Source organism: Eurosta solidaginis, chromosome 3, assembly GCF_040869045.1.
Source record: "Eurosta solidaginis isolate ZX-2024a chromosome 3, ASM4086904v1, whole genome shotgun sequence".
NCBI classification, from domain to species: Eukaryota; Metazoa; Arthropoda; class Insecta; order Diptera; family Tephritidae; genus Eurosta; species Eurosta solidaginis.
This window is the reverse complement of record NC_090321.1, coordinates 7,325,725-7,345,595: the sequence shown is the minus strand read 5'-3', so window position 1 is coordinate 7,345,595 and position 19,871 is coordinate 7,325,725.

Sequence of the window (19,871 nt, the reverse complement as noted above, 5' to 3'; positions counted from 1 at the left end):
TTATTTAATTAATATTAGCAATATATTTTGTTAAAATTTTTTGTCAGACGCAAGCAACAAAATAATATTTTCAAAAACATATTTACTATTTTTTTTATTATTAACATACATGCTTGCATATGTCTTCCTTTGTTGCTCGTTAATCACCGTCTAAACAACTGCCACTGCTATGATTTTTATCTTACTAACACAGCCACAATTTCAATTTTGGTGATCACTGCTTTACGCCAAACTGGCTCTCAAAAAAATTTGTTATGTTGGTGGCTGTAACTGTACTTTTCTCCACCAATCCAACTTGTCTCGACATTGACGTTCCAAGTTATACTGTGGAAAAAGAAAAGAAGAACAAGGCTTCTAGTTCTAGAACCGATTTCCATAAGCTTAAACTTTTCTACGCCGGTCATCGGATGATAGGATCGTATCTGGAATACTAAGTACTGCGTATAATGATCGCTCTAAAAGCATATGGGGTATTCCATCCCATTTCGACCAATTTTGAACCCGACGCCTTTAGCATTGGCTGAAATTTTTTCTTCTTTTTCTAGCTTACGAAAGATGTTTTTCAGAATTTTTTCAAATTTTTTCATCCAACTCAAAAAAAGTTAAGAAGTTTTGTTTTCAAAATGCTATAACTTTTTCAAAAATTGAACGTTTGGGAACTTTTTTTTTTTTTAATTTTTTTTTAAATGTACTTTTCGGAAAAAATACAAAAAAATGTTTAAAGTTTTTTTTTCAATTAAAAAAAAAAAAAATAAAAATCGGCCCACTCCGGGATTATTGGGGATGATTGCAGAATTGATTGAAGTTTTTTATGAGAAAAAACGAAGAAAAAAAAATGGCGAAATTCGAAAAATCTCAAAAAACCGAAAAATTACAAAAAAAAAAAAAACTTAAAAAATTTTTTTTGTATTTTTTCCGAAAAGTACATTTAAAAACAAATTTTTGTAAAAAAAAGATCCCAAGCGGTTAATTTTTGAAAAAGTTATAGCATTTTGAAACCAAAAACGGTGTTTTTTTAAAATTCATAACTTTTTTTGAGTTGGATGAAAAAATTTCAAAAAATTCTGAAAAACGTTATTCGTAAGCTAGAAAAAGAAGAAAAACTTGCAGCCAATTCTAAAGGGGTCGGGTTCAAAATTGGTCGAAATGGGATGGAATACCCCATATACATATATCTGTAAACTAATGTTTGACTTTCTTTTATTCATATGCCTTCCTGAGGCTTGAACACATCTAAGGTCCTCAAAAGGCTGCATTTTGGATGTAGGCTATCAGTATATAATGTACGATATAAACGTTTCTAGAATCAGTGGGTTTATACGAGTTTTATGGCATAAAATTTACCAAATATGTTAGAAGATAAACCGAACATAGTTCAGATCAAGTTTTTTAAATCACTGTTTAAGTCTTTCTTCACTTCCTCAGTCTAATAATACTCTTTTTTCTGTGCAGTGCCAGTTGTTATGCCAGATTTTACAGAGTTTATTGCAGCGTGTCTATAGTTGGCTAATTTCCACATGTTAACCTCGGTCTAAGGCTAAATCCTAAAACTCCAAAACACGCTAGCCTCCGCCAAATTTTACTTTAATGCACTTTACGACTAACATCTTCCACGAGATTAGAGCGTTTTTTCTTAAGTATCGGTCTTCTACTAACTAGTTTGCCTTTAATAGTAAGTATTTTAGTTCGATCCCACTTTAAACTGACCAAATGCCCCAAACCAGCAATTCAATTCATATTTTTTATTCACAGCTTAAAACCCCCAATGGGCTTATTTTAGAGCTTAGCTTTAACCTCGCATAAAAAGTGGCATTTTCAAATTACCAGTTTATTTATTTTATCGTAGTCAATTTTGCCCGCCGTAACTAAGTAACGCCTACTTAGTCGTCGCTTGTTTGTTGCTCTCCACAACATAATTTCTACAACCAAATAAACAAGCAATTTGATCGCCCCACTGCTTGTCCACCTCCCATGCGCGTAGCTACCACTTAGCCTCTTGGCCACGTTTAAACATATCAAACTACAAATATTTTCATATCTTTGATCTCTTAACTTGATGCCATAAAAAATTCTAAGCCATAATTAAAAATCATAGCAAACTTATATTTAACTAAAACCAAATCAATAAATTGCTAAGAAATTATTAAGGAAGTTGTTGGTGGTGGAGTGAGTGTGTGGCGCCCAAAGATATTGTTGGAGCGATAACGAACAAGATAAAGTCATCAACGTTGAAAATAAGGAAAACGTGAATAAAATAAAATGTGGTAAAAATAGCAACTATGAAGTGGCTTAATAGAGTAGGGAAAGAGAAATGGTAACTTAATATACAAACATGTTTGTATGTATGTATGTTGCAGCCACTGGATGGCGGGGTACATGTTAAGTAGCCATCGCAGGAAAATGTTGCATGCTGCGTTATTGCGGTTTATTAATAAAATTATTTTATTGCTATTTTTTATTTCAAGACAATAGACATTAAAATTATTAGCTATAACACATTTAAATGCAAATCTATAAAATTAGATAGCTTCTATAATTTTTGATGTGTAAACATCTTTGCTCACGTTGGGGTAGACATCCTGCTAGTCACGCGTAACTACTTGCATTATATCGTCATGTAGATGTGAATGCAATCAGACATCAAGTGAAAAACTCAATGAGTGGACATTAAACAGATCAGAGTATGCTCTGCAAATTGACAGCCGGATCTTATTACATGCAAAATCTCCCAATTTACCCCTTGGCTGCTCCTAGTGGTATGCTTTCTTGATGTTCCACATCCGGAATTTTATTTCCTTCTAGGTTAGTTGCATGGAGCAGCTAGCGGATTTATTGCTGCTTGACCGTCAGAAAAGATACCTTGAGAGTTATGATCCGGACCTCGATTGATTTGCGGGCTTGCCGTACCGCGAGGACTTCTGCTTGAAACACACTATAGCATGACAGCAGCTTGAATGACGCATGAATCTGTAGATAATGCGAATAGGTTCCAACTCCCACACTTGAGCCAATTCTGAGTCCGTGAAACCGCACGCCTTCCAATAATTTTTACTTGGACGGATACTATTAACGCAATGATAGTAAATTTCGGGATGATAATATATTTCGAAATTATGTATTCCTTTCGAAATTAAATTAATAATTTGGTTGTAAGTAAACTTAATGCATTCACTTTATTGACTGTGGGTGTTATTCTCTCGCACAGCTCAGAACACAAAACGTTATATGTATTAAATCTTAATGCAGCGGTAATAAGTGAATTACCGTACAGATTCCACATCAGTTCATCTAAGCATCCCCTTCCCACCAAAAAATAAATAACGTGACTCCGCTTGTCCCCCGTCAAAAATAGAAGCCGCAAAACCTCATGGTTTTTCCGATCATCGCATATCTTGTAGGGAGCTGTCAGCTTTTGCAATCACGAAGACAAATACCAAGCAGCAGGGTTGGATTGCCTTTTTGTAAAATGGAGCAAGCATTCCGATTCGTGTCCTTAAATCATATTTCCAAGGCCATCATTAGACAAATTAACCTCATCTGCGATTTTGTTGGTATACGAGGTTCTGACTTATCTACCAGTCTCTTGCTACAAATCAGGGGAACGAGCGGTGCACAGATGTTGCAAACCTCAATGAGGTTTGAAGCTAACTATTTCAAAGTCTTAGCAGTGTTGTCTCCTTTTTTCTTTTGCAAGCAAAGGCATAATGATAAATCTTGAACCGATTTTTCATGACTGCCAGCATGCGCCGACTAGGACCCATGTGTGAGTGTGGCCATGCAACTCAAACCGCTCACCCAGCAGTACAAAATTATATGACATTTCGTGTTTTGATACCAGATACCTAAAAATATCGTTACAAATTTGTAGAGTAGAAAATATCGGCATACTTTTGCAATGGTATAGTTCTGGAATTGGTGTCCCTACTCGGACACCACCTGAAAGGTGTCCATAGCTTTTTGCTAGGGATGGTATCTTGTGGGGAAAATTGTCCTATTGCTGATTTCTAAAATTACAAATTGCTTCCCCTCAGCTCCGCCAAAAATAAAAACTGTCTTAAAAAAAAAAAACAAATACAACTTTTGAAGGGGCGCAACCAAACAAATAGCTTTCGCTCTAAGAATGGCCACAATGTCAACGACGAAGCAATAGGAACACATGAAGTATGTGGATAAAGCAGGCAACACGCTAAATGTAAATATGCTTGAATGTGTATATAGACCGTTAGTTGGTCAACTAAACACATACATTAGACTGGGTCGATTTATTAACCGATATCGCGCCATCGATTTTTCGATAGGATTTGGGCTCAGGAAAAAAAAGTTCCACTACGCATACCCAAAAAAATAGTTTTCCAGCCTGCGAAAAAAATGGCGAAAGGGTCAATTTTTCGAACAAAACACTCCTAAAACCCAAAAAATATTTCCTTTTTTTGTCAAAAAGCTGTTATCGCCAACGTTTTACAACAGGTTTTTGACAAAAAAATATTTTTTGGGCTTTGGGGAGTATTTTGGTCGAAAAATTGACCCTTTCGCCATTTTTTTTTTCGCAGGCTCCAACATTATTTTTTGGGTATGCGTAGTGGAACTGTTTTTCCTGAGCCCAAATCCTATCGAAAAATCGATGGCGCGATATCGGCTAACTTTCGTCCATACAAATGAACCCAGGTTAACATGCATACATGATTTCTAAGGAATTTTTGCAACGCATACGACGCAACATTGACTTGATTGCATCTGGCAACATTGATATGCGGGATACACGCCTCCAATATTTGTTTAGTTAAGGTGGCAGCAGCTTAATGAAGAAACAACAACAACAACAAAATAGTGGGCGTTTTGTTTAATCTTTGCCAACTTTACAGCAAATACATTGATTTCGTTGCTTTTCTTTTTCCACATGATTTTCCACGTGCGTTTGTTCTTGCAACTTTCAAGGATGCTCGTCGTAGTCATAGCAAAGTTGCTTGCCAGCTGTGGGCAACTTCATTTACTGCCTTCTGAGTGGACAGAAACGCCAACTTAGATTTACTTAGCAATGTTCTTGCGTAAATAAGTAATTAGCTAGGCTAATAATTATGTGCGTGTGTGTGTTTAAATGTTTGTTTGTAACTCAATTGCAAGAATGCTGCACGTAGGTTGACTTCAACGAATGATTGATGAATGTTGAAAGAAATTTAATGGTTTATTAAAATTTCGGAGGCTGGACAAAGCAAAATTGGAGATTATTAGATTGGCGATAAGAGTTGCTGGCGCCTGCATTTGTCTTCTGCTATGTAGCTTTGCTTTCTTCTTTCTGGCTTTTGCTTTGCTGAATGATATTACATTAAAAAAAAAAATTGCAACCACTTTATATCCTCACGCACAAATGCATTGTGGCAGGTCATTGTGCCGTTTTGCAGTCGCGAGCCACTGATATTTGCCAGGAATTTTTTAGTATGACAAATAAAAAATAGTATGAACAATAAAAAAGCACATCTACAAATTAAGTTATATATCGAATGAATGTAAAATTACCATATCTCCTACCCAAACCCAAAGCCGTTTTTGCGGAAACCTTTCAAACATAGGCATGCAGAATGTCCGTTCGTCGGCAAATCTCCCTTTTGTTGCAAATTCGCACTAGCCATCTTGGCGTCTATCATATACGTGGTACTACGAGCGTTTGTTGCTTTTGCTGGCATAAGACACCCATTGGCAATGATCCAATTAGACATTTTTATGCACTGTAGCCGTGCAAAGAGTTCAAAGGTCAAATAACCGTTACGGCACAAATTCTGAGACATTTTGAAATTAGCTTAATATACATGAGCATTGTTTGGACTTAAAAAATTTAAAAAGTTGTAGATTTAAGGTGCCTGAGACCGGTTACAACTTCAATAGAATTTTTGTTAAATGCTGTAATTAACTATGAATGTTAGTGATTGCTGCTTAAGTGGAGAGTATCCTCTTGTGCTTTAAATTGGCAAAAAGTTGTACAACAACAAGACGTGGCTTTGGTCGAGTATATTTTTGAGTTCGAGTCCTTTCATAGTAAAATACACAAATATGGATCCTCTTACTAAGGTTAGGGGGCCACCTCGTTATGGAAAAATGTTTTAAAATGTTTGAAGTAAGCTTTCTTTGGTTGCTGAGTCCAGCAGCTACTCCTATACAACTCGTCAAGTACGCAACAAGCCGCAACAGTGTCTGCTGAATACACATAAACCCAACAGACATCTGATTGAAGCGGCCCCGCCTCCCAGGAACTTGAGTAGTCATCTCCGTAGTCACTATTAAAGCTTATCAATATTCCAACTCTTGATAGTCGAAGTGAAATACTGGGAGTAATATTTATGATAGAACTACTGAATGGATCGATTTCAAGCCCATTTCTTCTGAACGAAATGAAATATAGTGTTTCAACAAACCTCTTATTTTAAAAATAACTAGAAAAATAACAAATTTCGAACTTAACAAACCTTTTCGATGTTTGCGCCAAGATTATAGCTCTCGCTCAAACACATTTAATAGGTCGGAATCCCTTTTTTCTATAAAAGAAGACTTAATAGCTATTGCTGAATACGTTTGTTTCTATTCTATTAATTTAGGTTTGATGAAATTTATTCTGTAGCTGAGCAGTTTTAGATCTCGACACTTGATGAACCATTGCCAATCGGCAAAAAAAAAAAAAAACTAAATAAAAAAAAAATAAAAAAAAAAAAAATAATAATGAAAAGGATTAGCCTGGTTTCATTGGGCCACTTGAGGCCAGTGTGCTGCCATTATGAAAAAAAAAAAAATCCAGCACTTAATAATTCAGCAGTAGGAAGAAAAAGGGTATTTAAAGGTCCTCAGAGGCATCTACTAAAAGCAGTTCTTATAGACAAATGCCCTGAAGTTGCAGTTGGGGATAGCAGCCTCCCCAGGTAGACGCGCGTTACTCTAGCTCAGCTTTGATCTAAATACTGCAATAGGCTAAACTCTTAATTATCCAGACTCAATACAAACAAACCCATCATATGTTCTGCTTGCAATGTGTCTCCGCATGACACCAACCATCTTTTCCATTGCAATGTGAAGCCAAAACCAATCAGTCCAACCCTGTCGAAACGGCAAGTTTCATCGGACTCCCCTTAGAAGATGACAATTTGTAAGTGGTCGCATCTATTGGATGGGGCAAAGCACTGCTACAAGACCTAAAACTCGGATAGGACACAGATTATGCTTTAAGGGTGCCTTCGGCAAGGTCGCAGTGGCGATCACATTTGCCAAGCAAAATCCTTCTAAGACATTTCGAAAAAAAAAAAATATAAAGCTTATGTTTTTGAGTATTTGAATTTATTTTTAAATAGTATTGACTGAGGGCCAAGAAGGAAATAACGAACAAATTATGTATTACGCCGTAACACTTAGCGCCGCAGTCCCTCACATTCACCGTCACCACTATATAATACTGTGACGAATACTAGCAACACTAAGGGGTACTATCATCTCTAAGCCGATACTAAGCAGTGACTCGTATGAACATCAACAAATCAATCATTATGTCTACCCATATGTCCATACGAGCAGCGGATAAAGAACGCATAAACACATGCATATATCTTATCTGAGATGTTCACAAAAGAAGGCAATAATTTGTGCAAGTATCACTCACATATACACGCGCATATGAGAAGCTATAAACGTAGTTAAAGCTCGTAATTTTATAGCTGATAACTAACTAGTAAATTCTAGAATAGAAAAGCCTAGAAATATGCAACGAGGATACCAGACAGTATAAAAGGCAGCAACAGTAGATGCACGACAATCAGTTTGATTTAAGAACGCCATCTGTAGAGCAATAGAAGTGTTATTATGAAAATAACGAATATGGGAGTTATTTATTCAACAGTTTAGTGATTCGAACGTTAGCAGAAGGTTGCAAATAAGCGGAATTGCAGTAAATTCGTTACAATACCAAAAATTTCATGAAGGTATTTAGATTTACTGTTCCTCACTTAAGGGAATGAGTGCTCTGATTTGATAGGAGTTTTGGGTCATGGGAGGAAAAATTACTCGTTTTGCGTTAACTATACATAATTCACCCCTAAATCTGCTTCTTATAACTTTGCAAAGATCGGTAATCTTTGGCCAATAGGTGAGATCATTCACATGCTTATAAGTAAGGCCTCATCGTTATAAGCATAAGTTATATTACGAGCGAAATGATGCCTGAGATGATCTTGCCCGAAAATGGCGCAGTCTGCCAGGGTAATTACACATTTTCCTTGTTTAAGTGCAAACACAGCTGAGTTGTCCAAACTAAGCGACCTGCTAGCTCAATGGTACAGATTTGACGAAAGAAATTAAATTTAAATTGACACAGTTGATGAGCTTTCCTTAGTCGATTATAAACTCAAACATACTAAAACTTTGGCCTACAAGCTACAAATAAGTATTCGAGTTCAACAGAGGCACGCAGAACTCTATCAAAAGAGTCAATGAACTTGTTTCACGTATTTGTGTTTGGCGGTGTCCTCACAATACCCCAACAAAATGTGCCAATGACCTCGGTCAACGGAGTTCCTGGCACACTAACAAAAACAACAGCCAATTGATGTAGTTGCATAATTTAAAGGAATGTGAAAATCTACGAAGTCTGACGGTTTAGTTTGCATACTAAAGGCGCGTAATTTGTATGTTTGACTCGCAGAGGCATTTTTTGTTGTTGTTGTGTACAGCGTTTAGAAATCATTATTCTTCTTTCAATTTTGTCTTCCTCTTTTCTTCCTGTAGCATTGCCACTTGAAAATGTTTTGCTTGGTGTCGCCTTTATTGCTTTGGCAGCTTTTGTGACACTTGAGGTCAGCCAAGGCGAGCAAGCGAGCGCGTAATCAACAACCAACAGCAATACAGCAATAACAACGTCATCAGCAACAACATCACTGTGCCGCATGTTAACAACCTACTCAATGCAAAAGTGGAAAAGAAGTTGCTGTTGTGTGTGTGGCTTTTTGTTGCATAAAATGTAGTGGATGGCAATCTATTGGATCCCGTCTTATGTCGTTTGGCATCTGTGACCGTCTCTAAGTTAAAAAGGCCTCCTTGCACAAAAGTTGGCAAATAGTTTTAATTTAACTGGTGGTAAAGCTTTTATTATGCGCGACAACAGCACCAAAAACAACAAATGGTTAGCTTTGAGTTATTTATAATCTCATTCGATTAATTTTCTGTGTTCTCACTTGTCTTTTGCAGTTCTCAATTTATTCTCTCATGATGATTCAAATGCAAATTAGTTGGCTGAAGAAAAAGGACATAACAACAAGAGTGTGCAGTCTTGATATAGTTCTTACTTTCTTTTCTTTGCTTTAGTATGATAAGGTCTGCGCGATATAAAAAGGTCTGCGGCAGATATATCTTTCGGCTGCATGTACAGTTCCAGATGCAACCATGTTTTACAAGAGGAAGGAAGTTAGGGGTGAGAAAGAGCGCCTATACGGTGAGTTCCAAAGCTTGCAGTTGCAAACAGAGCAAATATATTGCATTCAGTTTGTTTTGTTTTCATCAGAACTTCGGGGCCTTTTCCCTCACGTGAGAGAAAGGAAAGTTCACAATCTGCATGTTCGGTTTAAAAAGACCCTAGTGTAGCTACTACGGCTTATGTACTACTAAAGTGGGCAATCGTTTTGCAGTAAGAAAGTTTAACAAACTTCGATCTGTTTATTGTTATCCTGATGTATACCTATCGTATATAAGGTTCTGTGACTTGCCTTCGCGGCATGTATTCCTATTGTGAAATGAACGCTGCAATCATCATAGAGACAATAGCTTCTGTGTAACTGAGTACTGAGTCTAAGTGCTTAGCAACCACAACTGGGCAGAATAATCTGTTCACTTATAATAAGGTCATGTTCGCCAAGTGTTTGCCTAGACTCGACTCCCAATTTTCGAGGAACAAGGTGGTAGGAGCGATCAGAAGTAATTTCTGATCACCATGTCTAGGTTACGTACGGCCGAACAGTTGATCTCGTAATCCGTGCACTTACGAATAGTTATTTAAAAATGGTGAGGAAAAAGGTCTATCCAACCCTGCCTAGACTGAGAACTTTGGATAATGTTATTTTGTTTATCGCTTTCCCGAAGTGAAAGAAAGCGGAATATTTATAGTGAGAGTTGCACGTCACGCTCTGTTCAAAAGTTGTACTAGTTTTAGTTCGTGCCGTTACATTCCCTTAAACCTGCTTTCTGCCTAGTTTCTTTTACCAACATGGCAGGTCTCTAGCTACCATAAATTGTTTTTTGCGGCTTCTGTTGATTATGTCTCTGTTAATATCTGTTTTAGAGGACGTGATTGGATGATTCAGTGGCACTGAGTGGTCGTACATTGGTACTAAGTCGTTGTATGAAACCTGAAGTCTCATTATGAGTACAATGAATTTGTCCAAAATGGTAAGATCTTTAGTTTTAAGGCCCTATACCAAAATATCGCTCGGTTTTAGGGCACTGAAGACTTAGTTAGTTAGACGATCGTCTTGCAGAATCCACGTTCGTTTGAAAAAGAGTTTAGGGAGCTTAGATATTCTGCACAACTATGTAGATTTGATGTCACAGAAAATAAAATGGATAAGAGTTTTAAGTCCCGGTAGGTTGTTTTTTTGTAATTAGTACTGAAATCAAGGTCTTTGCTTCTCTTCAAAGTATTTGCTGGGCTCGTGTACAGACTATCAAAAATATGTTTTCCCGACTGCCAAATTACTAAAATTTCTTCCCTATGTCTTTCATTTATGCGCCTAAAACTTGCCACCTGGTAGTTGGCCGTTGTTGCACAACTGCTCTTGAGATTGCGGCAACAACAAATATAGAACCGCTAAAGGCCCACGTCTGCGTTACGGCACATAAGTCAATGTCTTGTTTTAACCGCTCGAAGAAGTTTTATATTTAACCCGAGCGATTTTTCATTTAATATTTGTAGATGCAAATAAAATTCCAATAAAAAATTCTGCCGGCAGTCGGACAAAGTGTAGATGAGACAAATCGCGAGTAAGTATCGCGACACACATAGCTACATTGCACAGCTGTTGCTTCAATAGCGAAAAATTATATAAATTATCACGAAAAAAACCAAAACAAAACATAAATCAATGAAATTGCGTTTGAGCATCAGGTCGTCGCATCTTTCACTACTTATTTCTTTGCCGCTATCATTGTGTTCGGTTTATGTCCTCGTCAACACTTTTCTGAGCACCGATTTCACGTTTTTATGCCTTTTTTTGGCGGCGGCGGCCAAGCATTGCAACTTTGCAAGCGCATAATTTATGTGTTTCTCACATGCAGCAATGCATGGCTGCAGCAACAACAACACCACCGAACTAAGGTCACCTCAGTACTAAAGCCCGCTTTGTTGTTGCCTCATTTTGCTTCGGGCTGTTGCTGTTATTGGTGTCTGGCATGCATTTTTCGCGCAACGGCGGCGACGGTATTCACTTTGATCATCGCCGCTAACGGGTGTCGATGCAAATTTCGAAAAGAGGATTGCTGGATAAATTGTGTGATATAGGAGAGGAGGGGTGTTGTAGTAGATGAATTCAACATGTGACTTTTTTAAAATGCCATTTGACGCCTTCCATGATGACAATAATGCTTGTTTGGTGCAGGCTATTGATGGGATGGAATCAAAAAGTGGTACATCAAAAGCATGCATTTTCGAAGGAGGCGGATCCACAGAGCGCAATTGGCTTTTACTATGCATTTACTACATTCTGGTGGGAATGTTGTAGGAAAATCACTAATTAATTTTATATGTGGCGTAGCGTGTAAGTTGATCATTATAGAGCTTCGGTGCGTGGCCGAATTTTTTTTCAATATTAAAGTCAATCAGCAAAGTCTAAAAAATCATCAAGAAAAAGTTATCTTCTTGAGTTCTAAAAGTTCAAACTGACTACCATCAGGAAATCCTTAGATACTAAAAGTGATAATACATAGATCTCGGTAAGCCTTGCCCGTTTTCCACTGAGACCAAAATTGTGAAATATTAGGTCACAAAAAAAAGTCGTACTTCCAGAGGTATATACTTAACATTAGCTAGTGAGTCGCTGTTTTGCAGCTATAAAACTCCGTATGAGGGTTTCTTCGATTTAAAATATCCCTGCCTTATTCTTAAAAATGCAGTATACAAGGTGATGCGATGTTGATGTCGCACAACAACAACAACAGCATGCGATAATTAGTCATCGTTATCTTTGAGTCATGTCTGTCCATTGAAGATGGCTTTGAAAAAATTAATGCCTCTAATACGGGGAATGAAATAAAGTACAACTGGGCCATTTCTTGATTTGTCTTGTTATCTGTGCACGTGCTTCCTGCCTATCATACCAAAGGTTTCAAGTTCATTTTAAACATGAAAACGCCTCGAACTTTCTGCCATCAACGTTTCTCGGCTAAAGTGCATCTGCCTTAGTAGATTTTTGGTAGAAGTGGGCATAAAAAAATATTAAAGTAGCCGACCATATCACTTGAGATCTGTTAAGACACTTCTCTAAAGGGTGAACATATAAAGTAGAGCAAACGTGAAGACAGCAGCCTTTATACTGGTGACTTTTGGTAATAGGAAGGTATGTGCCAATACACCCAACCTGAGCAACGTCGGGTACCTTGTTGGTTTCTAATATATCTGGAATAGATGGGATCGTCTCACTACCAAAAGATCACCAATCAGGAGTAAATGTTCATATTCAGCAGTCCACTACTCCATATAAGATCTCCCATCGCTCCACAAGAAAGCAAACAATATCTTATTTTTTATAAAACGGAATTCATCAAATGCCAAACATACATATATCAATTTCCACATAGCAAACTGTTAAAAGCTTAACATTTTAAAGGGGCTGCCAGCAAAATTTATGGCGTCTTAAACTCAACGTCAACTTAACCTATCTAAGGCGAATCCAAAGAATTTAGCAGGCGAGGGTTCGGCGACCGGAAGCTCCTCACGGAAGGGTGAGGGTTACATAACCTCGAAGACTCAACGTGATCATATAAAATCGTTCCCGAGAAGATCGGGGCAGTACCTTAATTGGGCTATTTTCCGAAACGCATCAGATTTGTGTTCGCCATAGGAACATCAATATCGATGAAACTACACAAAATTTTCGGTTAATCACAATCAAAAAAGAAGAAGCCGAAAGCGTCTTTGAGCTAACGGCGACTTTCGAAACTATGTTTGTTCTAGCTAAGACGAAATATGTCTGATCTGCTATTTCTACTTTCTCTAATAGCGAGGGCGGTTGAAGCCGCTCCACCTTTTCATTTCATCGAAAATCATCGAATATCGAATATCCTCAATTAATTCGCTGCTAAAATCTTGGGAAATACTAGGCAGCGTAGATGGTAATTTGACCAACTCTCTGGTGTAGACAATAGGTTAAATGCTCATAATGTGACGCACGCTAGAGAAAGTTGCAGATCTTTCAAACTACCGCACGCGTATTTGCAACGAGTAGCAGGAATATAACTCCTTCCTAAAGAGTCAGAGGAGTTAAATGGATGTGGGCAGTCCTTGGTTGGATTTGGTTGCGGTATGCTCCGGTACTAGAACTTTGTGGTACTAACTCGATTGCTGCGGAGCGAGCTTTTGGCCCCTTGAGGTTTTGAGTGTGCAGATATTATTCGGCTATCATGAAAGGCATGCCAGCGGGTATATTCGAAGAATATAAAGCATACGCAGCTAGAGAGTTAGAGGATTTCGCTGACAATATCTGTCTGTAAAGGTAGAGCAGTAACAACTTGAGTAATTGGAAACTTTTTGACTTATTCAACTTCCCTTGTCTAGGAAATAAAATCTGCCACAAGGAATAAAAATGGGCTCCAAAATACAAAAAAGCAATGCAATAAACTGCATCTTCATAATTCTATTTTATTTTATTCTTTTTCTGGTGGATTTCCAATGGCGATAATCGTCATAAAACGTTCATCGCGAAGCCAGCGAGATGTCAACGTAAAGTGTTTGCGATTACAACAATAAATCAATCACATTTTTTACCGCCGGCGATATTGAGTTGAAGTCTACTGGAACTCTTGGTTATTTACTATGATTGATTTGACTGAGATTAATGGCTGACAGAATAGATAAGTGAATGAGTGGCTGAAAGATGGATTCATAGCTTGGATGCCAAAATGATGAAATAGTTTTTAGGATAACATGGCTGTGCATAATCAAATCTTCAACTAAATTTTTACTATTTTGTAGTTTTTTAGAAGAGAAAGGGGGAAGCGAGGCGCTCAACACATATCAGCGGAGCGCATTCACACTGGACGTATGGATTTGTGTCTCAGATGTGTCTCAGAGGGGAAATGTGCAAAATCTTATGCACGGCTCTAAACCCAATCTAATTTGTGTTACTCCAAAAAGTCTAACAAATTTTCAACCTCAGCCAATTTAAGACAAAACTCAAACTTGACTACACTCAATGAAAAGTATTCAAATTTGTATGCATCATTCGAAACCAAACACTTTTAGATTTTTTTTTAGCAAAAACGGCAAATCTCAAACATTCGATAAAACGCCTCGTAAAGAATGTTCGAATGGCGATAAGTGACCAAACTTTTATCTCCAAAGGCCTGCAATCAACAGCTCAAAGATGTAGCAAACTCTCTCTTACATCCACGTTCGAATGCACTAAGACAAAAGTTTCCAAGACAAATGCGGAATTGAATGTAAAAGGAGAAAAAAGTCCAATAAAAATGAACTACCGAAGTAGAATTTCAAAGAATTGTTGCACATACAATTACCACACACATACATACATATTTACATGTTCTTTTTGTTGAACGTGCACATGTGTGAAACGTGTTGAGAATGCAGTTGTGGGAGGCGTGCTGATAGCTGCTCAAAACCATTTATGGTAGGGAAGTACATAAAATATTGCACGCTAAGGCGCTAAGCATCTATCGACAATTGCAACTGTGCAACAGACTTGAACTCAAACTGCGATTTGGTAGACTGCGATTTGGTAGTGTCTTTGGTAGTATCTTGAATGCCTACATTCGTGCTTGAATGCATGTCAGTATGCAGGCAGTGGCGCCTAACGATAAAATAACCAGCGAAGTGTAAGTGGATGTAATGTAACCTTAATACGAAAAAAAAAAACAGAAAACGTGAAGAGTTTACAGTGAACGAAATTGTGTTTTGAAGCTGCGATGAAGCTTTTAGAAAGACTGGGGTGACTAATCAAGCCACCCGATATTAGGGACAGGTGGAACACACAGTGTAGGAAATAAATTTAACCATCCTCAAAAAAATATTGCATAATTTGCAAAAGTTAAAAGCGAAAGAATTTTAATTGGCGCCCAAGTAGGGACTTCCGGTACGGATGTTTTAACCTTTTTTTGTTTTAAAAACATTTTATTGTTTTATTTTTTTATGAAACAGCATTCAAAAATACATGCAATCCTCTGGGAATAGGGCTGGGACTGGGACTGGCATTGCGACTGAAAATTAGGACTGGTACAGGTTTCAAATAAGGCCACATATTCATAAATTTTGGAACAGCTGACTTAGATGCTTTTATGTTTTTCCGTTGTGTTGCTACAGACTCTAACGGTGAACCTGGCTTCTCTTTATTTAGCAAATAGCTGCGTTGCAACGACAAGGCTACGAATAAAGCATACAACAATCTTAGAAGTTTCCAGTGGAGGTTCGATTATGTCCCGACCGAGATATTTACGCCTCGTCCACGCTTTGTGTTATCAACGATAGAGCATAAAGTGACTGCATGTATTTACCCCTTGGCAGCGGTAAAAGGCAACCGAAGCCATCATAGGCCTATCCTACATATTAAGCTTCTATGGAAGCATAATCTCAAGTGTAGTCCCAAGATACTTAGCATTGTCAGACAGCGGTACTCCCCCAATAGACGGTGGTCTAAATTCAAGAATATTGTATATCTGCGTAAACGAAACCTGGTCCTAAGACCTGTAAATTTGAACGTGTACCCTAAAAGAAATCCATATCGATCGGGCAGGTATCGGGATGTTTAGTGATCTTTAGGGAGTCTATACAGAAGTAAGTAAGTCTGCTTTGAGATCGAATTTTGATCTTTTGAGATTGGATTTTAAGGAGCATCCTGGTATGCTACAGACTTGCCAATGGAAGTGAAGAACCTATCACAAAAATCTACGGAAGTGGGCGCACAGAAGTAAGTAAGTCTGCTTTGAGATCAAATTTTGATCTTTTGAGATTGGATTTTAAGGAGCATCCCGGTATGCTACAGACTTGCCTTTGGAAGTGAAGGATCTATCACAAAAATCTACGGAAGGGGGCGCACTGGTCGAGGTATTTACAAAAATCATATGAAACTGGGGAATCCATATACAATTTTATAAGAGTTTCCACAATCCTACCTACATTCCACTAATCACGAACTCGCACGAACCGATTATATCAAAGCAATTTTTCATGATTTTCAATCCTGCTACTTTCCAGGAAGCTGCCGGCTTAACAATTACAACTTAGTCAAGAGTCAGACGCTGAAGTAATAGAAAGTTTAATTTGTCTAAATTTCAAGCAAAGATGCAAAGAAATATGTAGAGAAGTCGATTTAGTCCAGAACTTTCGCGGCATTACTTGCTAAAACGGGAACGATATTTTGACTATAAGGTCTCGATTTACCTTCTAGAGTTTGCACCAATCGTCGACTGTCTATTAAGTTTACTAATAATGTCGGTCGTCCCCTTTGTTCACCCGGCCAAGCACTAATCAACCGCTGGAGTTTGAATAACATATTGTACTTTGATCTTTTACCTTTTATTAATACCACTAATTATACACTATATTTGTTTAAAACAGTCCCACTGTGCGCTATTACCGAAACCTATTGTAAGTACAAGATGTATTGCCTTATTGAATTAGCTAAAGGAGTTGAATGTTTTATTCCTTAGTTCACACTTTTACGCCTGGATTGATGTTAGTCTTTAGCACATATTCATATTCATCACATTCGTACTAACTTTTGATTTAGAAATAATAGTGACTGATAAAAGAGGAGTAAACGAATTTGAATGGGTGTGGCATTTTCATATTGCCAAAAGACCATAATATGTGAATGATACGAGATTGCATGGCTGAGTTAAGTTCTTTTAAGAAAGTTCATTTGGGCAGCAACTGTTGCACTTCACATTTTGACAGCTGAGACTTTATAGATTGCTGAGTTTGAATATTTAAACTTTTTTTAGCATAACTCTATGCTCAAGGAGGGAGCGATAGTGTGCGATGTTGGTGCGGCTCCTCCAGATAAACCTGGGGCCCTATTCAGTAACTGTGAGTTTTAAAATGTACACTTTTTCTTCATATAATTTGCATGAAAGAAAAATGTACATTTCAAAACTCATACTTACTGAATATGACCCCTGCACCACAGTAAAGCAGCCTCCGCTGCACTAGATCGTATATACTTGTTAGTACCAAACTTAATGTTTTGTTTCTTCCTCAATTTAGTGATGAAGACAAAACAACGATCAGCCTGAGCGTAAGTATGGGTCAAATCAGGCTGCCATCAATTTATCTAGCCCATGACAAGACGGTGCCGACATCGACCGCCAGGAAGGTGGTGGAAGCTACATCAGGTGCACTGATACTGGGAGGAGATGTAAACGCGCACCACTCCACCTGGGGGAGTAATGACGAAAACGAAAGGGTTGATTTCATTCTAAACTCTTGATTAACCATAAGCAATAGGGGAACTGAACCAACCTTTATTACAAAAACAAGAAGGGAAGTTCTCGATGCCACCCTAGTCTCAGAAGATGCGGAGGAGTTGGTCGGAAACTGGAGGGTCCTTAAGGACCACTTATTCTCCGACCATCGTTACATCCAATTCGACTTAGATTTGGTGAAAAAACAGAGCGCTGCCAACAGAAATATTAAAAATTAAAACTGGCAAGAATACAATAGGGAACTATTTAAGATATTGCCACTTGAGAGCGTACCTGAAACGCCAGGTAGCATACCAGAACTGGAAAGACTGGTAAATAACTTCACGTGGGCATGCCGCAAGGCACTAGATACAGTCTGTCCCCAGAGAATTAAAAGGGGGTAAAAATAAACCAATATGGTGGAATTCACAAATCGAAAACCTTCGCAGGTTAAGTAGGACCGCTTTCAATGCAGCTAAAGCCTCTGGCGATGAGCAACATTGGAAAGTATACAAAGAACATCTTAGAAATTATCAGTTTGAGCTAAGGAAAGCCAAAATAACCCCCTTGGCGAGATTTCTGTACCAGCATGGAAACAGTGTCTGAAGGGCGGAGACTCAGGGAAGTACTTTCCAGATCGGCTAATATGACCCCAGGATGCTTGCAAAGGCCTGATGGTTCGCGGACCGAAACTGGGGAGGAAACCCTGGATCTACTGCTGACTACACATTTTCCAAGTGCAACTAGGAACGAACCAGGGGATACACAAAGCTTGACACAAGCAACACTGTAACCTATACTGCACAACCTAATTACAAGAGATAAGATATCTTGGGCCATCCAATCTGTTGAACCATTCAAAACTCCAGGGCCGGACGGAGTTACACCTATACAACTGCAACAATCACTGCAATGCAGCACTAACTGGTTATACGCTATAATAGGAGGTGTCGTGGCGCTAAACCACGTCCCACGTATATGGAAAATATCTAAAGTGGTATTTATTCCCAAGGCAGGCAAAGTGTGCCACGCGAAGCCTAAGGACTTCAGACCCATCAGTCTATCTTCGTTTCAACTAAAAGTGATGGAGAGGCTGATGGAAACATATATCAGGGAGACAGTGAATGACCAACTCTCTGAAGCACAACACGCCTATACGAACGGTAAATCAACGGAAGCGGCATTGCACGAAATTATATCGTGCATAGAGAGATCGTTCTCCTTCAAGGAATACTGCCTGGTAGCCCTCCTAGACATAGAAGGAGCGTTCAATAATATCAAACCTGACTCAATCATTAAGATACTGAGTGATCTGGGCATCGAATCTCAGCTGTGGTGGTGGGTCTTGTGCACCAATTGCTGCTATGCAGGGTAGTTCAAGCAGAACTGGCAGTGGTATCGGTGAGCAGGTTCGTCAGTAGGGGAACTCCACAAGGTTGAGCCCTTTCCCCTCTGCTGTGGGTCTTGGTGGTGAATCAGCTGCTAAGGGACATGGAGGAGGAGAGGGGCTGTAAAGTTATAGCATATGCTGACGATGCAGGTGGAAATAAGAAGGGTCGAAGCATTGGCCGTTGATAACGGTCTGGGCGTGAACTCAAATAAAAGGGAGCTGGTGCTCTTTACGAGTAGGTATAAGATACCACCTCTCTCAACTCCAGTGCTGGCAAACACAGTGCTTAAGTTAAGTGAGTCCGCCAACTATCTAGGGCTCACAGTTGAGAAGAAATTGAACTGGACAGAAAATACCACGGAACGTGTCCGTAAGGCCACGGTTGCCCTCCACACATGTAAAGGGGCAATTGGACGGAAATGGGGTATGCCCCCTATGATAGCACATTGGATATACACGGCAATAGTTAGGCCAATATTGCTATACAGGATGGCGGTATGGTGGCCCGCCGTGAATAAATCCTCGACGGTTCTTGCTCCTCAAAAGATGCAAAGATCTACACTACTACGCATAAGCGGAGCGCACAACGCTAACGGAGACTATGAGTGTTATACTGAACCTACTACCTATAGATCGAGTAGGCATAAAATATGCAACATATGCAGCTATTAGGCTGAGGAAACTGACCACATGGTCTCACTTCAACCATACTGAAATTCGCGAATTTTTCTGCATACCAGAATGGACAGATTTCTGCAAACCACATACAAACTTTAACAAGGGATACGAGGTATTAATCCCTGATAGGGAACAGTGGCCCACTAACAGCATT